The sequence below is a fragment of the Homalodisca vitripennis genome, chromosome 2, assembly GCF_021130785.1.
Source record: "Homalodisca vitripennis isolate AUS2020 chromosome 2, UT_GWSS_2.1, whole genome shotgun sequence".
Taxonomy (NCBI): Eukaryota; Metazoa; Arthropoda; class Insecta; order Hemiptera; family Cicadellidae; genus Homalodisca; species Homalodisca vitripennis.
In genome coordinates this window covers 236861558-236885221 of record NC_060208.1, presented here as the reverse complement: position 1 = coordinate 236885221, position 23664 = coordinate 236861558, and the positions used below count along the sequence as shown (strand labels likewise).

General features: G+C 34.8%; 1 non-coding gene across 1 annotated transcript; it reads left to right on the top strand.

Moving 5' to 3' along the window:
- The first annotated feature begins 1404 nt into the window (after positions 1–1404).
- On the top strand, positions 1405–1476 carry Trnae-uuc. The gene has a single exon. It is a non-coding gene; the product is annotated as a tRNA-Glu (tRNA).
- Positions 1477–23664: the final 22188 nt, after the last annotated feature.

Here is a 23664-nt window from a genome sequence, read left to right as displayed (position 1 = left end):
AACAACTGTTCGAAGGAAATGGAAAGTATAGGAACTTACACTAAGAACTGTAACAGTAACAATCGAAAAACAAGATAGCATATCATTAATGATTATAATTTTAAAATTGTATATTATAATGTTATCTGCTTTTATTTAAATGTAGATGGTTTTTTACAATTCATTAATTTTTATTGCCTAAGCGCTGTTTATCAATGAGTATTCGTATGCATCTAAATATCATATATTTGTGATCAAAACACTGGATGGATAACCCAATTTTGTTCAATATCATGCAATGCAATTTATAAATTAAAAACTTGTACAATACCTAAAGAACGTATTACTTCCTGACGGGTTCTAAGATTTTTACTGAGCAAATCTTATAGGTGATGATGGGAAATTGATGATAAAGAAAGTCATGCAGACTTATGGCAGTATAAACGTACACAAACATAGGATTACAAAAATGTAAATGAACAATTTAATTGGAAATAAAAATTGTTGCCTTTAAACATTTAGATCGTTTGGCATAAAATATGATAGTGCAAAAGTGTCACCCTATTGTAATTTCGTCTATAAACTGGTTTACCATTTATTAATGTTATTATGATATTTTATCGTTATCTGTCCTTCAATGCGATAATTATTATTGATAAAAAAAGTTTTACAGATTTGAAACCTGATAGATAGCTTCCTTTTGGTACGAAGTCATTGATTCTGCGATAAAAAGACCTAATTCTCTGATATATGGTAATGATCTTACATTGGTTCTATTATGGCAACGAGAATATTGCAGGATACAAAATGTGTAAGCAATCATAGTGGCATCATATTAAGCACAATCATAAATGACAATTTGTCATGTAACTCAATGTAAAGTTACCTTGTTAGGATTAGTAAGAATTCCGTCATGTTATGTCGTGACATCCAAAATCTGTTGTATCGGGAACCAGCAAAACCGACGATTTCATATACCAATCAAAAGAAATAATTATAAAAGAAACTATATTTAATTTTGATTGGATTTGTGTATTTTTATTGATAGTCGGAAAAAGTATTTAACAAAAATTGTGGTTTCTTGAATTACTTACTCTTTATACTAAATCTATCTCAAGATTTTTCATCAGATCTCGAGAAATGAAGCTAAAGAAAGGGATATGTGTGGATGCAAGTGACAACTTCCGAGACAATCATCAGTGCAGTACCGGTACACGATTGTCACAGCTCTCCGTAATGGTGGATACACGCAGCATGGAGTCAGACGGATGTTGATGATTGTATCAGGCAGCAGTAAAGAGGTCAATGTCCCCAGTGTTCAGGGCCAAGTTCAACTTTCACCACAGAAGTAATACTGAGTGATGCAATCATCTCCGAGCTTTGTAAAATTGCATTTGTATTGCTAATTTTCGCATTACAAATGTCTCCCATGTGGTCTAGTGGCTAGGATATCTGGCTTTCACCCAGAAGGCCCGGGTTCGATTCCCGGCATGGGAATATACTTTTTGCTACCAGTAGATGCTTTAAATGAGTGTCGTTCTATCTGTTATAAATTTTTTCTTTGTTTTGATTTAATTTACTCATATATTAATTATTATATTATTAATTATTATATCATCATGTTTCATTGCGAACATGACTGTGAAATAAGTTATTATTTTATTAGTACACGGAAATAACAAATTACAGTATTGCTTGTTTTTGTTGTTTTATTAGGAAATAAATAATTAAAGTCTTCTCACTTATTACCAAATTTTTACTTTTCGCGGAGAAGATAGTTTTAAAACTATTGCGTTATATTTTTGAGTTGTCTGACAATCAATAAAACTTGTGATGGAATAATACGATGACACAAAGTTTCAAGTTCAGTTTAATTTTTATTTCTTTTCTTTTTACATAAACTTAACGTTTTACAATCATCTTCCAGTGCAAGGCCACGCTAGAAATTTAGGAACATTATTTAAATTGCAGTTTGTGTCATCTATATGCATACATTTAAGATAGTGCAATCGATGTTAAGTTTCGAAATATGTTTCGTATTTAAATCAGTTGTTTAAGAAGTCCCTGAAGTTACAATGCATATGCATTGTAAAAAGCTCACAATTTCATCTTTAGTAGTTTTTTTTTTTGGGAGGGAGGAGGTCTGATTACATAATGGCCAAAAATGCAATATCATAAGAAATTACTCTCTTTGTGTTTCCTGTCATAATTATATTTTTACCTGTATTGTTTGTTTTTTTTTAAGTACGCAAATGTGAAATATACGACATTTTGGTCTATCTAAAGACTACTATTATTTCCAAGCACGCCAGGAAAGAACTTAAAAACAATATGTAAAACAAATGAGAATTTCAAAATAGTCCTTGTAAATTGAACACAGTTCATGACAACAATTTTGTGTCTGTGTTTATCTCGTTGTTTTAGTTTTAAAACTTTTGATTAGAAACATCAATAACATTAAATACAGCTATAAATTGTTGATTTTCATTTAATTATTGATGTACCTGCTTATATGTTTTAAACCAAATAATTATGGAATTTAATGTGTTACTTTTCATTTTAAACTTTTCAGATATAATATGGAGCACTTAATCAATAATGAGCATTATCTAAGTGCAAACACGAATAGACATGGTATGGACATTAAAACCTGCTAGATATATTCTCTAACAAAGCTTTTCGAATTTCCGAATTACTTACAAAAAAGGAAATACAATTTAGTGGCCTAATTTTTACGTAGATAAAATAATCTAATAACCGTGTTTGGTTATATATATACAAACACGGTTATTATTACCAATATACTACATTTTACAGATTTTATAACAAATATCAACATTGTAACATTCAATTTAACATATTCCAAATTCCATTAGTTTTAAACTTTACTTTTATTTTGTGTAAACAAAATAGCCGGTGATAGAACCACACTTTATGTTGTTGAACTGATTAGGTTTAGTACATGCATTTCAACTTTAAATGAACGCTTAAGAGTTTACATTGATAACGTTATTTTTTATAGTGCGAGACGTAAGTTTAACAGTGAATGGCCTTTGACAATGTTTGAAGGATTCCTTGCAACTCAAGCCTGCCCAAGCCTGCCCAAGCCCGGCCAAGCCCGAGCGCCCGCGGACCGTGAATGGCAGTGACCCGAGTTGACCTCTGACTGCCCCTATACGCCTCTTTCCTCTCTACCAGCTGATTAATCCCATATTCTGACCCGGCAAATTGCATCTGGCGCCTCTTCACTGTTTACGATTCGCTCTAATGAAACAGCTGATTCCCGCACGAACTCCCCCCCTCCCACACGCTTCCGCTGGAATACCTCTTGTTAACCTTCATGACGTATCAGGTTTTCCAATACGAAACGTTCAATAATTTTGTACATTAGTAATTTTATTTTTATTTGTTTCCGCCAGAGGTTCTTCACCGGAGATTTCCAACAGTTGCATACCGTGAGAAGGCAAATACTCTATGAATACATGGTATAAATCAAATTCGCTTTTCGTGTTGGTCTATTTGTGCATGACTATTTCCTAAATTACTCATCGGACTTAGATACGGTTTTCACTTTCGGCTTTGTTGTGAACTAGGGCAAGTTCCTAGGTTAAAACATAAATATTTTAATCATAGATAGTAAAGAAAAGTTTGTGTAATGTGAGAATTGATATTTATGAGCGCTGTCAGGAAAATAATTATAATATTTACTACACGTAATCTAAATTTACCAGAAACATCAGTGACTGCAAATAAACGTTTTTAAATCTAAATTAGATTTCAAAGTCCACAAATGTGTTTATTTTTCTGTTCGACACTACAACATAAACTTAACTGGTGAACCGTAAATAAATTAGAGTGGAAGTGAATAATTGGCCCTATCTCACTATTTTGGACCGCAGTAACTTTTTAGTAGTAGGTAAGTTACATATTTTATTTATCGGAACGAAATAAAACATCTCTATGGAACTTAAAAAATCTTATGATAGAAAGTAAATTAAAAGCACCGAAAGTAGACGCTTTTTAATCGACAAAGTTGACTTTTGTTTGTATGTATTTTCTTACACAAACAAGTGGCACAAGTCAAACTACATTATGACACTTGAAATACCTCAGATATAAAATTATTCTAAAATGCGGAAGTTGACACTTTTGAACCAAATTAGGTTTTTGAGGCTTTATACGTATATATTTATCTATACACCAAAACCTAAAATAGAAACAGGAAAGATTTTATTTACGTTTTGAATCACTCAACTAAGAATGCTGAAATAATATGTATCTGACATGTCTACACAAATTGTAGAGCTTCATCATATTACATAAATGCTTTCACTAAGCTATGGCCTTCTATTTTGGAAATTGCGTGTGAAGCCACGGGTAACCGCTAGTGTTTCCTAAAGATAGATTAATCGGAAATAACATAAACCTTCCACAATTAATGACAATTTTAATAAAAGTGGAGTTAATTTATACAACTGACAGACAAAAAATTCTCACACCTAATCCTAATATTAATAATATTATAAATGTAAAAGTCCCTTTGTTTGTTTGTTTTGCTTTCAGGCATAAACTATTCAACAGATTGTACTGGAATTGCACATGAAGATTCTTAGAGTCCCTGAGATGAGTATGCATCATAAGTCCTTTCACGAAAAAAACTATGAACTGCGACCTTGAAGTTCCTCTAAATTGATATAACATAGTTTAAGTGTTACTGAAGTCGTGGGAACTCTCCAATCAAATACACGACATGTTTGTTGGACAGAAATTGCGGCCGTGTGCTAGTCATATTATAAATTTGAATAGATTTCAAATCTAATGCAGTTCTTAGATTCATGATGTAAATGTAAAATATCCCAATTTCTTTATGTTTCTCAGATTATAGAAGAAGAATGCCAACATTTGATTTGAAGGATCAAATTGTTGTTTAATTTTATAGTAAGAGGAGAACTTTAAGATGCAAAATTATTTACGTAAGAACTATTGTGCAGGAAGAAATCCATATGAGCGTTAACCTTTATTGATTTAAATCCATTAAGGTAACTTTAATCTGATTTAACATAATCTCAATTGAGTGTGAAATGTAAAACGATATATATTTCTGACGTGTTGTCTGAAACTTTTTTTATTTCACATCAATCATAAATTTCTTTTTGGCGAAAATTTAAATATTTACCGTTTTCTATTTTATAAAAATCGAACCATCCCCGTATGGTAGTCTAGTAACTATTGTAAAATGTGATGGGAATAATTGTGTATTTTATTTCTTTTGTCATTATACCATTAATGGAGCAAGTTTCATGGCACAGCGTAATTCTGGCTAGTAATGATACATCATCTCTCCATAGTATATCCCTTTCAAGGATTCAAGGATATTTACTACGCCACAGAAATCTAAAGTTTCCAATAGCTATTATAATATGTTGTAGTCCATATTTGTAGATAGGTGGCTACCCACTTACCATACAACAACTGTATAATATTACCTCCAATCCTACAAATATTATGGCAGAAATTCCCTAATGAAGAAAAAACAGTGTAGCGTTATACTACAGGTAGTCTGGAGTTCGTCTCAGAATGGGTGCCATAACAGTAATTGCGAGTGTACAGTACAGCACTGTAGCGTTATACTACAGGTAGTCTGGAGTTCGTCTCAGAATGGGTGCCATAACAGTAATTGCGAGTGTACAGTACAGCACTGTAGCGTTATACTACAGGTAGTCTGGAGTTCGTCTCAGAATGGGTGCCATAACAGTAATTGCGAGTGTACAGTACAGCACTGTAGCGTTATACTACAGGTAGTCTGGAGTTCGTCTCAGAATGGGTGCCATAACAGTAATTGCGAGTGTACAGTACAGCACTGTAGACCAGCGTCTGCTCAGAGCTCCCGACTGCTTTTATTCAGTTCCGAATGGAAAATGCCCGCTATAATTGTGCCACATTAAAGTTAATTAGCCGCATCATGTTAATTGGGTCTTCTGCAAACGTTTCTTCCTTCCTAATGAACATTACCGAGTAATGTCTGAAAATGTCTTCTTTCATTAAAGACAAGCAATAAAATATGTAGGAATCGAACTTGCGATTGGCCATATGCACGTAAGTATCATGTAGAAGAATAATTGAACATTTTAACACATTTTTCATCAAAATATTGAACTGGTTCATTTATTATACAGGGGTGTGAAAAGTCTCACAAGGGCTTGATAATTCCCGAATGATTGCAGGTAAAGCAATAAATCTTTAGTCACATCAATACTGCACCGATAAATCTACCTTTTGAAGTAACTACCATTTTGTCATGTCAAGGGAGGACCTGCAAGGAGTTAGAAGTAAATCTTAAATTAGAGCATAGGTCGAGTAGTACATCGAATTAAAGGGTTTTCTTTATTAGTAGAGTACAATGCCGCAAATCCGACCTCAAAGGGTTCATTCTTTAAACAATTACGCTGATTTAAAGTTCATTTACTAAATTTAACTTTCACAACTTGAACCAAGACAAGAATACTAAACCATCTAGAACAGGGCCTATATTGTAAATGTTTCAAACTTTAAAACAGCATAACTTTTTAAAGGGGGTAACCCTTTGAGGTCGGATTTGCGGCATTGTACTCTACGAATAAAGACCTTTAATTTGACGTACGACGCGACCCGTGATCTCATTTAAGATTTTATTCTGACTCTTTGCGGGTCATCCCCTTGGACAAGACAAAAAAATTGGTAGTTAGGCTACTTCAAAAAGTAGATTTATAGGTGCAGTAATGATGTACCAAGTTTTATTGCTTTACCTGTAATCGTTCGGGAGTTACCAACTCAGTGTGGGACCTTTTTTACACCCTCTATAACAGAATCCACTCAGTTAAAATAGTTAGTAGTAAAATATAACCACAGAACTGAATATTGTATTAGTGACAACAAGAACGTATAAGATTACGTATGCATATATGGTACCAATTTAGTAGCAAAAGGTTTTGTAATGAAACTAAGAAAACCTTTTTACAAACTAAGGCTTTAATCAACGAAATTCAACTAGATAACCTTAAATATTCAATCAGAATGTATAACAGTTACTTAATATCTTCTTTAAAAATAACAGATGATCTAGTTATGTTTACATGGAGTAAATTATATAACATTCTCCCCCACTGAATTTAGGAGGTAGTCATTGAAACGTTCAGGGATCCTTCTTATTCTTGATCCTCTTCGAGGAGAAACTATTTTATTTTCTTGATTGAACTGTTCAGATTCAACTTCAGTGTCTTTTGAAGAATCTTCCTTATTTCCTTGTGATGCATCTTCATGTTCATCCTCCACCTCCTGTTCTTCCGACCAATTGGATAAGTCTGTCACCATTAGACTTTTATCACCTCGGGGAGCTAAGTGTTTTAGTGAAACAGTAGATTCTCTTCCATTGGGGTAACGAATTAGTGCGTATTGTGGATTTGCTTCTACTAATTCAACTTCATCAACTAGTGGTTCGTATTTGCTGCTTCTTACATTTCGCCTGGTTAGTACTGGACCAGGTTGCAGTAACCATGCTGGTAGTGAAGTACCTTTAGTTGATCGGCGTGGATGTATGAACATTCTCTCGTGTGGAGTGCAGTTTGTTGCTGTGCATAGTAAAGAGCGTATCGAATGTAGAGACTCTGGAAGTACAGACTCCCAGTATCGTTGGTCCAGTCCTTTGGATTTTAGTGACAGTGTAACGGTCTTCCATATAATTCCATTATACCTCTCAATTTGTCCATTACCTGCAGGATTGTATGGACTGGTTAAACTTGTAGCAATCCCCTTTTGATGAAGATATGTCCTTATTTCATCAGACAAAAATGATTTGCCTCTATCAGAATGGATGTAATTTGGTATCCCATATACAGAGAACAAGTTTTCCAAACATTCTATCACAATACTCGAAGTCATCTCTTTGCAGGGGTAAGAGAATGGGAAGCGAGAGTACTCGTCAACAATATTTAACATATAACGATTTCTACTTGACGATGGTAGTGGCCCTTTAAAATCAATATTGAGTCTTTCAAAAGGTGAAGTGGCCTTTATCAATGTGTTGGTTTGTTTGTGGAATCTAGGTTTGACCTCTGAACAAATAGGACAAGATAAAGTCATTGATTTGATCTCATTCAAAGAATATGGCAAATTCTTGCTGCGTACCCAGTGATAGAAACGCGTTATTCCTGGATGACAAAGAGCCTGGTGCATTTCAAAAAGTTTGTTGTCAGTCGTAGAGGCATTACAGATCCGAGAGAGTGCGTCTGCAGAAACGTTTTCTTTACCAGGTCGATATTGAATGTCGTATAAGAAAGGAGAAAACTCTAGTCGCCAGCGCATGATTTTGTCGTTTTTAATTCTGCTAGAATGTTTTTGGTCAAAAATAAATGACAAAGCTTTTTGATCAGTTAAGAGAATAAATTGTCTCCCTAACAAAAAATGTCTCCATTTCTTAATAGATTCTACGATGGCCTGTGCTTCTCTTTCTACTGTTGAGTGTTGTTTTTCACTTCCAGACAAAGTCCTAGAAAAGAAGGCAACAGGTCGTCCATTTTGGCTCAGTGTAGCAGCTATTGCAACTCCTGAAGCATCAGTTTCGACTATCAATCGATTTTCCGGTTCAACAGTTACAAGAAATGATCTTTCTATATCCTTCTTAATGTTGTGAAAATCACTAGCGGCAATGGAGGTTGGTTCAATAGGAAAATTCTTACAGCTTACTAAACTTCTAATCTTGTCAGAAAACCTTGGTATCCATTTGGAGTAGTATGATAACAGTCCAAGTGTTCGTTTCAGAGAAGCAGCATCATGAGGTAGAGGCATGTCCAAAAGTGGTTGTAATCTCTCTGGGTCGGGACGTATAGTTCTATTTCTGATTTGATAACCAAGGATAGATATAGTATCTTGAGCAAATTTACATTTCTTCAGGTTCAATGTTAGATTGTATTTCTTAGCCACAGCCACAAACTTTTCTAAATTTTTATCATGATCTTGTTTACCCATTCCTCCTATTGTAACATCATCAATATATGCGAAAGTACCTTCGAGTCCTTCTTCTGAAATAATCTTATTTATAGTCCTTTGGAAAGCGGACACGCCGTTGATTACTCCAAAAGGAATGCGTTTGAACTGATACAACTGCCCATTAGCTTCAAAAGCGGTAAGTTGTTTTTCATGCTCTGGAATTGGTATCTGATGATAAGCACTAGACAAATCCAATGAACTGAAAGAATCAAATTTAGCAATTTTTAACACAAGTGATTCGATATCTGGCAAAGGATAAGCATCCAATAATGTAAATTTATTTACTGTCTGAGAATAGTCCATTACAAGTCGTTTCTTGTGGTTTTCATTTTTGGTAATGAGCACTTGAGCTCGCCATGGAGAAACACTTTCCTCGATAACACCTTCTTTCAGAAGAGACTGTATTTCTCATTGTATAAATTTTAGTCACAACAGGTCGACAATCTTTAGTCATGTGCTGAAATAATGACGGTGGTTCCACATTAGCACAGGCAACGTTACAAACGGAGAAAGATGATCTTGGTCCCCCAAAGTCTACAGTAACATTTGTATGTAGTTTCATGATATCATGTCCTATCAGTACATCAGTACATAACCTTTCAATTACAAGCATTTTGATTTGTTTGTAAGCATTGTCTTGTACATACAGATCTACCCTAACATATCCTTTAATTAGTGAAACGAGTGACGTAGATGCCATCGACACCAGTTTGACTTCTGGAAATGTTTTAAGGTTGTTAGCCTTTACAAAACTACTATCAATAAAACTATCAGAACTTCCAGTATCATCTAAAAACTTAGCAGAAATTCCGTTTACATTTCCGGATACAATTGCTTTAGATAATACTTTGGGTGTTACTGCTGAAGTTATTACGGGACATGTTGTTAAAGAGGCTGAATTTATCTTACCTTTTTTAAGATTCTTAGATAAACAAACTCTGAGAAAATGACCAGTTTTTGAGCAACCTTTACAAATAGCATCTTTTGCAGGGCAGTCATCTCTTGAAATATGTCTTGCTCTTCTTGAAAAATAACATTTCTGTCGGAGTCCGTGTGCTGATATAGCAGCAGCAGTAGAATTGTCTTCCTGAGTTTTTAGTTTGTCTGAAGGAATCTTTAAATTACTACTCGTATCAACGTTGTGACAATATGATTGAGGTACACCTGAAGTCATGGAATAAGCGTCCGCATGTTTCTGAGCTGACTCTAAGGAACGAGCTAATTCTTCAACTTTTTCCAAGGTTAAAACGTTATGTTCCAGAATACGTTGTCTGATTTCAGTCATACAAATTTTGATTTTCCCTCTGATATAGTATACAACATAGATAATTGTACTCAAAACCAAAAGTATCAAACCATAGAAAAGGTAAAATATTTTAAATATCTAGGAGTTGTACTGGACGAACAATTAAATTGGGAAAGACACTCAATAACTGTTCACAGTAAAACTAAATCAATGATAAGGACATTTTACTACTTAAGAAACTTTTGCAACGAAACAACCTTAAAAATGCTTTATTTTGCGCTGGTACACTCGAGAATTCAGTATGCTATACATTGTTGGGGAGGTACTTACAAGACTTATATTTTGAGGATAAGAAAATCCCAAAATTACCTTATCAGAATAATTACATGTAAAAAAAAGAGAGACAGTTCATTTCCACTATACTGCACATTAAATATACTTCCTGTTCAACATCTATTTATTTACAAAGTCTTAAGAATATTTTATCTTAAAAGTGGAAACACTGGAACAACAAATTTAATGCACAATACAAGAAGTGGATCAAATAGAATATTCAAACTTCCAAAAGTTACAAAAAGTATTTTTAAACATTCTTTCCAATATATAGGGCCTAAGTACTTTAATCAATTACCACATGAGGTAAAAAGTTGTATAAACTTAAAAATATTTTCCAGAAAATTGAGTGGTTATTTTTAAAACAAGATGTAGACTTTATGAATGTTTGCTTGGTATAAATTCTGTACATATGTCGAAACTAATTTAAATTTTTTTTCTCGTCTGTTGTTTTATTTTTCTTCTAAAAATTGTAAATATAAGTACGTATACTATGTGAGAAATGTTAAGTTGAACTGCAGTACCACCTATTATAAGAATATAATCTGTACATATATTAGTTATTTTATAAGTAAACCAAGCGCCACAGAGAGTGTCTTTGGATGTATCGAGACTGGACTCATTTATCATTTTTGTACTGTGTATTTATATAATTAGTTTAAGGATGTTGTAAATTTGTTTATATTTAATAATTCTCACTGGCCACACATACTTGTAACTGTGGTCAGTTATTTCCAAGGACATATTATGTTATATTCATGTAAATTAACGAATGGAAAATAAAATTATTATTATTATTATTATTTGAGAAGAATCTAACCACTAATAAAGGCATCTCTGATAGACTCATCACTATAGGTTTTAGCATCGACATTTACGAAATCAAACTCCTTACTAAGAGATTTAAGCGTTTGCAAATAGTGATTTATTGATTCTCCTTCTTGTTGTTTATGATTAGCAAGCAAGTGTCTAGCAAAAAGTACATTTTTCTTAGGTATGAATAATGTTTCTAAAGTTTGTATAGCATTGTTGTAATCTTTACACTCACTGATAAATTCATAGTTTTCATAGGTTAGAAAGTTCACTAGTACTCCAAGTTTCTTATCTTCTTTAACTTCAGCATTTTCTATGAATGTATTGAACGTTTGAAACCAATGTTTCCATTGTTTAGAAGCATTTGTTGTTTCAGGGCTGCATGCAAACTTCTCAGGTTTCAGTAGTTTTTCCATTACAGAGTATTGAAGTTAGTATAGCAAAATTGTTGATTAAATTGTAATGAAACTAAGAAAACCTTTTTACAAACTAAGGCTTTAATCAACAAAATTCAACTAGATAACCTTAAATATTCAATCAGAATGTATAACAATTACTTAATATCTTCTTTAAAAATAACAGATGATCTAGTTATGTTTACATGGAGTAAATTATATAACAGGTTTTAAGTTTTTTATATCAAAAACATATTTTTTGTAATCGGAGCTGTTTAATGAAAAAACTGAATATCTCTATATACTCTAGTGAGCAGTTGGATTAAGTATAATATTGTTCTTAACATTGATACTTATCATCTTGGACTGGGAACGCTGGACTCTTGTGAGTATTCCGCTCCACAAACCTATTACAGATTTGTTGACACATGCTAAATTACTCCAGAAGAGAAACAAGACGCCACGAGAATTCCAAAACAAGTTGATCGTGACGCAGTATCTGGAGTCGTGTAGATAAGGCAGTCAGCCTGCACGTCCCCGAGCTGCACACCTGAGTCGCAGCCTATCGACAGCGTTGGCTGCCATAAAAAGCTAATTTACATAATTCCGCCGTGCCGCGCCGGGACGGTCGGTAGTACTGGGATTTTAATACAATTCAATGGGTTACAATTATTTAAAACCGATATAAATCTAAAAGATCAATGCCAAATGTCTTTGTTGGGGGCTATCATAAAACAAGGGGACGATTACCATACAATGGTCGGCCTATCAGATGCTCGGTCTGATGAAATCCACGGAGCGGTTAATGGAGCGCCCGTTTGTAGGCATTTCGGAGACGAGATCCGTCCGGAGCCGCGGTTCCCGACCAGGGGACCGGATGACAGTTCGCGCTAAAACGGCGATTGGGACAAATTTGGGCCGCCGAAATACGACCGGGTTCCATCGTAGATATTCCGCTTCTACTGATAGTGTCGAATTGGTATGTCTAGGACGTATCTGGGAGCCAAATACGACGCTGCTGGTCTTTTTGACGCCCCTCGGTTTTTGACTAAAGGTAGTAAACCATTTAAAGAGGTAGCAAGTAACATATTTTGAATTAGGGGTGTTTTTCGTTTTCAAATTTGTCATAATAACTGTTAATATATATGTATTTCAAGCATTTTACGATATTTTACAATAAAATCTACTAAATCAACTCTTGCTCTAAACAAATTTTTGGCCCATCATATCCGGAAAAAGGATACATCCAAATGCAATATCAGCAACATTTTACATATTTTTAATATATAGGAAAATACCTCTCTACACATACATATCGTCAATGCAACGTTACAAAGAGCATTCTGGTACACAGGCAAAGCCTTCAATGATTGCACTATACTTACATTTGATCGCTTTTGCTGTTGTTTGAACCACTCAGCACATATACTTAATACTTATGCATCTAGATGTGACTTTGTCTTCAATAGAACTGCACTTACATTTTATCGCTTGCACTGTTGTAATAACAGCTCAACACATACTACTCATGTACTATGATGAGACCCTCACAACAAATAGCATTGTACTTACATTTCATTGATTGCACTGTTGTAAAAACATCTAAACACAATACTTACTACTCACGTATCTTGATGAGACCTTCATAACAATAGCAATGCACTACATTTGATCGCTTGCTCTTATGTAATAACCGCTCATCTCATATACTTACTACTCATTTATCAAGATGAGACCCTCACAACAATAACACTGCAGTAAATATGATCGCTTGCTCTTATGTAATAACCGCTCATCTCATATACTTACTACTCATTTATCATGATGAGACCCTCACAACAATAACACTGCACCAAATTTGATCGCTTGCTCATATGTAATAACCGCTCATCTCATATACTTACTACTCATTTATTATGATGAGACCCTCACAACAATAACACTGCACTATATTTGATCGCTTGCACTTATGTAATAATCGCTCAACGCATATACTTACTACTCATTTATGTTGGTGAGACCCTCACAACAATAACACTGCACTAAATTTGATCGCTTGCTCTTATGTAATAACCGCTCATCTCATATACTTACTACTCATTTATTATGATGAGACCCTCACAACAATAACACTGCACTAAATTTGATCGCTTGCTCTTATGTAATAACCGCTCAACGCATAAACGTTACTTACTACTCATTTATCTTGTTGAGACCCTAACAACAATAGCACTGCACTTACATTTGATCGCTTGCTCTTATGTTATAACAGCTCATCTCATATACTTACTACTCATTTATCATGATGAGACCCTCACAACATTAACACTGCATTAAATTTGATCGCTTGCTCTTATGTAATAACCGCTCATCTCATATACTTACTACTCATTTATAATGATGAGACCCTCACAGCAATAACACTGCAATAAATTTGTTTGCTTGCTCTTGTGTAATAACCGCTCAACGCATAAACACTACTTACTACTCATTTATCTTGTTGAGACCCTAACAACAATAGTACTGCACTTACATTTGATCGCATGCTCTTATTTAATAACCGCTCATCTCATATACTTACTACTCATTTATCATGATGAGACCCTCACAACAATAGCATTGTACTTACATTTCATTGATTGCACTGTTGTAAAAACATCTAAACACAATACTTACTACTCACGTATCTTGATGAGACCTTCATAACAATAGCAATGCACTACATTTGATCGCTTGCTCTTATGTAATAACCGCTCATCTCATATACTTACTACTCATTTATCAAGATGAGACCCTCACAACAATAACACTGCAGTAAATATGATCGCTTGCTCTTATGTAATAACCGCTCATCTCATATACTTACTACTCATTTATCATGATGAGACCCTCACAACAATAACACTGCACCAAATTTGATCGCTTGCTCATATGTAATAACCGCTCATCTCATATACTTACTACTCATTTATCATGATGAGACCCTCACATCAATAACACTGCACTAAATTTGATCGCTTGCTCTTATGTAATAACCGCTCAACGCATATAGTTACTACTCATTTATGTTGATGAGACCCTCACTACAATAACACTGCATTAAATTTGATCGCTTTTTCTAATGTAATAACCGCTCATCTCATATACTTACTACTCATTTATCATAATGAGACCCTCACAACATTAACACTGCACTAAATTTGATCGCTTGCTCTTATGTAATAACCGCTCATCTCATATACTTACTACTCATTTATAATGATGAGACCCTCACAGCAATAACACTGCAATAAATTTGTTTGCTTGCTCTTGTGTAATAACCGCTCAACGCATAAACGTTACTTACTACTCATTTATCTTGTTGAGACCCTAACAACAATAGCACTGCACTTACATTTGATCGCTTGCTCTTATGTTATAACAGCTCATCTCATATACTTACTACTCATTTATCATGATGAGACCCTCACAACATTAACACTGCATTAAATTTGATCGCTTGCTCTTATGTAATAACCGCTCATCTCATATACTTACTACTCATTTATAATGATGAGACCCTCACAGCAATAACACTGCAATAAATTTGTTTGCTTGCTCTTGTGTAATAACCGCTCAACGCATAAACACTACTTACTACTCATTTATCTTGTTGAGACCCTAACAACAATAGTACTGCACTTACATTTGATCGCATGCTCTTATTTAATAACCGCTCATCTCATATACTTACTACTCATTTATCATGATGAGACCCTCACAACAATAGCATTGTACTTACATTTCATTGATTGCACTGTTGTAAAAACATCTAAACACAATACTTACTACTCACGTATCTTGATGAGACCTTCATAACAATAGCAATGCACTACATTTGATCGCTTGCTCTTATGTAATAACCGCTCATCTCATATACTTACTACTCATTTATCAGGATGAGACCCTCACAACAATAACACTGCAGTAAATATGATCGCTTGCTCTTATGTAATAACCGCTCATCTCATATACTTACTACTCATTTATCATGATGAGACCCTCACAACAATAACACTGCACCAAATTTGATCGCTTGCTCATATGTAATAACCGCTCATCTCATATACTTACTACTCATTTATCATGATGAGACCCTCACATCAATAACACTGCACTAAATTTGATCGCTTGCTCTTATGTAATAACCGCTCAACGCATATAGTTACTACTCATTTATGTTGATGAGACCCTCACTACAATAACACTGCATTAAATTTGATCGCTTTTTCTAATGTAATAACCGCTCATCTCATATACTTACTACTCATTTATCATAATGAGACCCTCACAACATTAACACTGCACTAAATTTGATCGCTTGCTCTTATGTAATAACCGCTCAACGCATAAACGCTACTTATTACTCATTTATCTTGTTGAGACCCTAACAACAATACTACTGCACTTACATTTGATCGCATGCTCTTATGTAATAACCGCTCATCTCATATACTTACTACTCATTTACCATGATGAGACCCTCACAACAATAGCACTGCACTTACATTTGATCGCTTGCTCTAATGTAATAATCGCTTATCTCATATACTTACTACTCATTTATCATGATGAGACCCTCACAACATTAACACTGCACTAAATTTGATCGCTTGCTCTTATGTTATAACCGCTCATCTCATATACTTACTACTCATTTATCATGATGAGACCCTCACAACATTAACACTGCACTAAATTTGATCGCTTGCTCTTATGTTATAACCGCTCATCTCATATACTTACTACTCATTTATCATGATGAGACCCTCACAACAATAACACTGCACTAAATTTGATCGCTTGCTCTTATGTAATAACCGCTCATCTCATATACTTACTACTCATTTATATTGATGAGACCCTCACAACAATAACACTGCACTAAATTTGATCGCTTGCTCTTACGCAATAACCGCTCAACGCATAAACGCTACTTACTACTCATTTATCTTGTTGAGACCCTAACAACAATAGTACTGCACTTACATTTGATCGCATGGTCTTATGTAATAACAGCTCATCTCATATACTTACTACTCGTTACTCATTTATATTGATGAGACCCTAACAACAATAACACTGCACTAAATTCGATCGCTTACTCTTATGTAACACTCAACGTATATACCTACAGTTCATATATCTTGTTGATACCAACACATCAATAAAACACACTGCACCTTCATTTGGTCACTTATTTTGTTGTAATAACAACTCAATACAAAGACATGTTACGCATAAATCTTGTTGAGACGCAAAGTACTATACCCACTTAACATTTTACTACTCTTGAATTTTTTATGTTGCAATGTTCCAAGCGTTTCACATAACTCCCATTTTATCAGTACTTATTATTCGATACCCACAGAATGATTGCACAGCATTATGTATGGTTCAATTACCACTAGGCTCTTTTAGTCTGCACTATTTCAAGAGCTATTAAGCACTTAGCAAGATTAATTGTAATTCACAACACTTTTGTTGCATCATGCTATTTGTAGTCTTTGCTGTCAATTTTCAAATGCAAAGAACGACGAAATATAATTTCAAAAGGAATGTATTCATATTTGTATTACATGCATAATATCTTCTTATTCCGGAGATTTACTGAGACATGCTCGTAAAAGAAAACTTGGCCACATTAAAAGTGGCCAGTATTTTGGAATAAATAGTCATTTCAGCGATTCTCAATTGTCTATAATAAAATGTTAAGATTATAATTACGAAAAAATAATAAATATAATCATCTATTTATGATAGTCACTGTACTGTTGAAAACGTGCCTATATATTATAAATGATATCGACATTGAGCCATATCAAGCACAATTTTATATTGTAACATCAAATCCTAGCCTACAATAAAATTCGAATAAAAAACTTTTGTGGACAATAAGTGGGTTAATTAATCGGAATTATTTTACAACATTAGTTGAGTCTTAAGTCAACAACATTAATTTGACGTCCTTGGTTTTCGCGTATTGACGAATTGTGCGGCATGTTTTTCCTAAGCAATGCTAAATTTCTCGACATCAGCGAATAGGTATCTAAATACATCACTAGCCTACCATCCAGGACAAGAGTTTTCTAGAGACACAAACTATTTTATGTTACCAAATATATTATTCCTAAAATTTATTTTTGTAATTAGATATACTTTTTCTTTATAATTCATTGTGTTAAGTGGTCTACGATAGTTACTATCGTCTTACGTTGCCTTTAATAGAAAATCCATAACTAGTTAGACTAATCAAATCTATTTAGATTTTTCGTCCATAAGCAACGAGCAAACAGGTATTTATTGTAGAGCCACTTGATCTAAAACCAGTTTCACAAATTTAATATAGTAGTACTAAAACTTCTTGTAGCATTACAAATGGACTGGTGCTGAAGGAAATAAAGTTAACGCGCTCGCTCAGCCCACCTTTAGAAGTGGATGATAATTGTCAAACAGGTTTAGCTCATCGTGTCAGCGAGACTCGCCTCCGAGAATGATTCACAAGAACCGGTTCGCCAGACACCTCAGTCTCGCCTGTCTGGGATCCTAGAGACCCATATTTTAGTTCGGTTCGGTCTTCCTTCGATTGATGATTGCAGTACTACTAAAACTACGATATTCTCCGACGCCCTAGACCGATCCCCGTTACGTAGGAATTATATTATTTGGCCAGCATCCTAAAAAGCGTCTTTAATACATCCCGCTGGCATCTGGAACCGGTTTTCGTACATTTAATTGAGATGTTTATTAATCCGGATGGTGATATTATGTAAAGGGTGACGCTACAAGTCAGGCCAAACTAGTTGTTGGAGGCCGCCGAGGACATGAAGGCGATCGTAACTTGGAAACCGCACGACGCACGGCAGATGGTGAGACATAAGTGGCGGTCGGCTCTTAAACTAAGTGACCTCAAAATGTACCGTGTCATTCATTCGGTGGAAGAGGAGGGGGGTCGATTACGGAAAACTGTTGCCTGTTGGAGAAATTGATCCAGAGTAGCCTATACGTGTTAAATAAAAAAATAACAGTCAATATCTGTACTTAAAATACAAGAAATGTGGCATTAAAACTGTAGTAGAAACTTTGCAACACCCCCATCATTATATACAACAATTCTAGCCAATGATAATAAAATAAAAACCGTAATGAGTGTCAAGGAGTTTGGCGTTGCCATTCAAATGTCCTAATACAGCTCACGAACTAATGCTAAAAATTCAGCATACACGCGCTTATTATGTCAGAGAACGCACTATGAATTGGCAGATGTTGCCAGCTTCAAGGCTAACCCGTTGATCTTAAATTGTCGAATTGCAACTTAAGACCAATAGCGTAGAAACTTTAAAATATGTTGGGTCTTTACGACGGCATGTTTACGAGTTACGACCCAACTGACTTCACATCCCCTGTCACTTCCGATGGAGCTAAGGGCATCCGGTAAATTCCTCCCTTCGTCACGGTCCCTTTGTAAAGCTCTTGACCTCTCTCCTGGCTGACCTCATCTTGTAGCTTTCTTGGACGTCGGTCTCTTCTGGCACCATGAGAAGGTCATTCTTGTGTTACAATCCAAGAGCTCAATCTGTTTTTCTTGGTGTACGTCCAATCAAATTCGATTTTCCTTGCTTGATTTATATTTATTAGCTCCGATCCGTTTTCTTTCTTAAGATTTTTGTTCGTTACATCTCTTGCTCATTTAAGATTTAGAATACAAGTTTGTAAAAAAATACAAATAGTAATCAATTTAACTATTTTTTTTTTCTTTTGAGATGTGTGAACTAAAATCTTGATAACAACTTTTCCCAGTATGTATTACTTTTAACCTTTCTCGTAGGTTTCTTGACAAGAACGTGTTATTAAATGAGTATTGTTAACGTTTTATATATTTTACTAAGATCAACTCTCTGCTTAGCTGTGTGAGAATTTGAATAATTGTTTGTTTTGATTTGCGCCTGAGATAGTGCGTTATATAAAACTAGATAGACGCCTTTTGCACGTTGATGGACATTTCTCATAAAGATATATTCTAATGGCATAAAGATATATTCAGATGATCACGTGACTAATCTCAGGTGCGATTGGATTTGGATTTCACATTTATAATATTATTAGGATTTTAAACCAGGACATAGACATTTATTTTTTAACCTTTCCTAATGACCTGATTGACACATCGCTTTGCTAATAGACATCAAGTGTTACGACCACTACTATTCTATGACCTAACAAAGACAAGCTGACCCACTTCAGCAGAAACACAGATGTTGACACATAAACATAGAGAGCTTCGTCATCTGGCGATAAACAGTGACGTCACATTGGAGCTGTGATTGGGCCCGGGTGCTGTTAAACGTGGGTTCATTTGGCTGTCATACGGTTTTATGATTTTTGTAAAAGTGTTTATCGCCATTTGGTTATAAAAAATGTTAAGGATTTAATGTATAAATATCCGAATAAAAGTAGAGTAGTGTTTATCGCCATTTGGTTATAAAAAATGTTAAGGATTTAATGTATAAATATCCGAATAAAAGTAGAGTTGTTTATTTGTATCGAGTGTATAGTATGTTATTACTAATGTTAATTAGAAAATATAAGTTTTGGACTTCTCATCAAAGTTCTTATTAGCATCTTCATGAACAGATATGCTGATAAAACTTGGTCTTCATTCTCTTATGTTATTCTGAATTTGAGAGTTATATGAAAGTAGCAAAACGAAGCGTGGATGTTAACAACACGTGAAAAACCATTGTGTTCAGAACTCAGCTCACGACTTAGATTATGTTATGTAGAAAATGTATGAAAAACTATTGTGTTCAGAACTCAGCTCACGACTTAGATTATGTTATGTAGAAAATGTATGAAAAACCATTGTGTTCAGAACTCAGCTCACGACTTAGATTATGTTATGTAGAAAATGTATGAAAAACTATTGATACGTATACCGGATTCCAATACTAAAGAATAATTACAGCATGTTAAAATTGAAATATGAGTATTTATTTGGGAGTCCAATTCATCATAACACCTTCAGTTACAGATTAGTCTGTCTTTGTGACATGAAAAGGCCAATAGTTTTATGTTAACACGTGTAAGTTGAATACATTAATGTCACGACAGAGCACAAAATACTCCAATTAAGTACCTGATGAGAAACGAGACTGCCACTTTATCTATTTATAGGTGTCTCTGATGTCGAAACGATGTAAAGGTTCGTTTCAAGATTTTTCGTTGTCGACTTTCTATGGATCTCTTCGGACGAACATGACTCCAGATTCCAAGAATCAAGTCTGAGACAGCATCAAATACCAGACGCTGCAATAAAGGGAGGTGAACTGGAGCTAAACTCAAAATTCAAAATGATGTTAATTAGATAAAGATAAGTCTGTTTTTGTGACTTGAATAGGCCAATAGTTTTATATTAACACCTTTAAGTCGAATACTTATAATACTAATATCGCAACAGAGTACAACATACGAAAGAAGGAAAGTATAACATTCTCTACACAATAATATAACCATGAACAGCCTCACTGTACTCTTATGGTGAATAACCTTTTCCTACAGACATATACAAAAAGAAAAGGTCACATTGAAAATAACTTAGATTCGTAACTCAATCTAAAACATATGGAATGTCCAAAACAGTTCTGTGATGTCTTTCCCAATGCATAGATTATTAAATATAATTATTTGTAGCATAAAAATGTCTAGTACAATACAAGTTATGTATTTGGCAAGAAAATATTCATTGCTAACCAAAGTACTATTTATTTATTTATAGATTACCGGTATTTTATTATTGAGTTCAAGGCGTAGATGCAAAAAAAAGCTAGAAAATAAAATGAAAATAGCGAGCGATTGCATAAATTATATCGAGCTAATACTCAGAATATTATTGGTGCTGCAATTTGATTGGAACCCATTCGTCCCTTTGAACACGCTTGTGTGTTAGTCGGGCTCATGTTGGTTTACTTTTTCTTTGACCAAATCTCACCCAGTGTGATAATCTAATAGCTCTGAGATGTCGCAAAGTGTAGTAATTTTCAAGATGGAGTACAATCCACTAGTCTCCACCGCAAAATGCTAAGACCAGTTCCATGATTGTTTCCCTGGTGTCCAAAAACGGATTATCCGTTATGATCACTACATATGTCAGTGAAGCAACTGTACAACATGGATGTTGCACGTTACGTAGCCTCCTACAAACTTCGTACTAGAGGTACAATCTACTAATTAGTTTCAAAATACCCTTCATAGCCTGTCAGCTAATGATCACTACATATGTCAGTGAAGCAACTGTACAACATGGATGTTGCACGTTACGTAGCCTCCTACAAACTTCGTACTAGAGGTACAATCTACTAATTAGTTTCAAAATACCCTTCATAGCCTGTCAGCTAATGATCACTACATATGTCAGTGAAGCAACTGTACAACATGGATGTTGCACGTTACGAAGCCTCCTACTAACTTCGTACTAGAGGTACAATCTACTAATTAGTTTCAAAATACCCTTCATAGCCTGTCAGCTAATGATCACTACATATGTCAGTGAAGCAACTGTACAACATGGATGTTGCACGTTACGTAGCCTCCTACAAACTTCGTACTAGAGGTACAATCTACTAATTAGTTTCAAAATACCCTTCATAGCCTGTCAGCTAATGATCACTACATATGTCAGTGAAGCAACTGTACAACATGGGTGTTGCACGTTACGAAGCCTCCTACTAACTTCGTACTAGAGGTACAATCTACTAATTAGTTTCAAAATACCCTTCATAGCCTGTCAGCTAATGATCACTACATATGTCAGTGAAGCAACTGTACAACATGGATGTTGCACGTTACGTAGCCTCCTACACACTTCGTACTAGAGGTACAATCTACTAATTAGTTTCAAAATACCCTTCATAGCCTGTCAGCTAATGATCACTACATATGTCAGTGAAGCAACTGTACAACACGGATGTTGCACGTTACTTAGCCTCCTACTAACTTCGTACTAGAGGTACAATCTACTAATTAGTTTCAAAATACCATTCATAGCCTGTCAGCTAATGATCACTACATATGTCAGTGAAGCAACTGTACAACATGGATGTTGCACGTTACGAAGCCTCCTACTAACTTCGTACTAGAGGTACAATCTACTAATTAGTTTCAAAATACCCTTCATAGCCTGTCAGCTAATGATCACTACATATGTCAGTGAAGCAACTGTACAACATGGATGTTGCACGTTACGAAGCCTCCTACTAACTTCGTACTAGAGGTACAATCTACTAATTAGTTTCAAAATACCCTTCATAGCCTGTCAGCTAATGATCACTACATGTAAGTAAGCATATATACAATATGGTTTTTGCACGATCCAAACCCTCCTACTATCTTGTACTAGAGGTACAAGCTACTAATTAGTTACAAAGTACCCTCCATAGCCTTTCAGCTAATGATCCCAACATCATACAATATGGATGTTGCACGATCCAAACCCACCTACTACTTTCGTACTAGAGGTACAAGCTACGAAACCATCGCTAAAAATAATGTAGCTCTCGGTTTTAATCACCTCCACTGCACAGAGAAGTTCATTAAACTGAAATGAGACGTTATAGCGGAGCGGGAAATCGATGATGGAGAGGAGAGTCTGGGATTACAAATGAAGGAGCGAGCAGAGCAGCCGTTGACTAATGAGCCAGTTGGGCTTGCTGGATGACCGGAAAACTGAACGATAAGTTTATTAAGCTTAGTTTCCAACCCGTTGCAAATGATTGAATATCTACTACCGTTTATAATTTGATCAAAATTATTTGTGCTCAGTGGTGAGAGGTTGCTTGA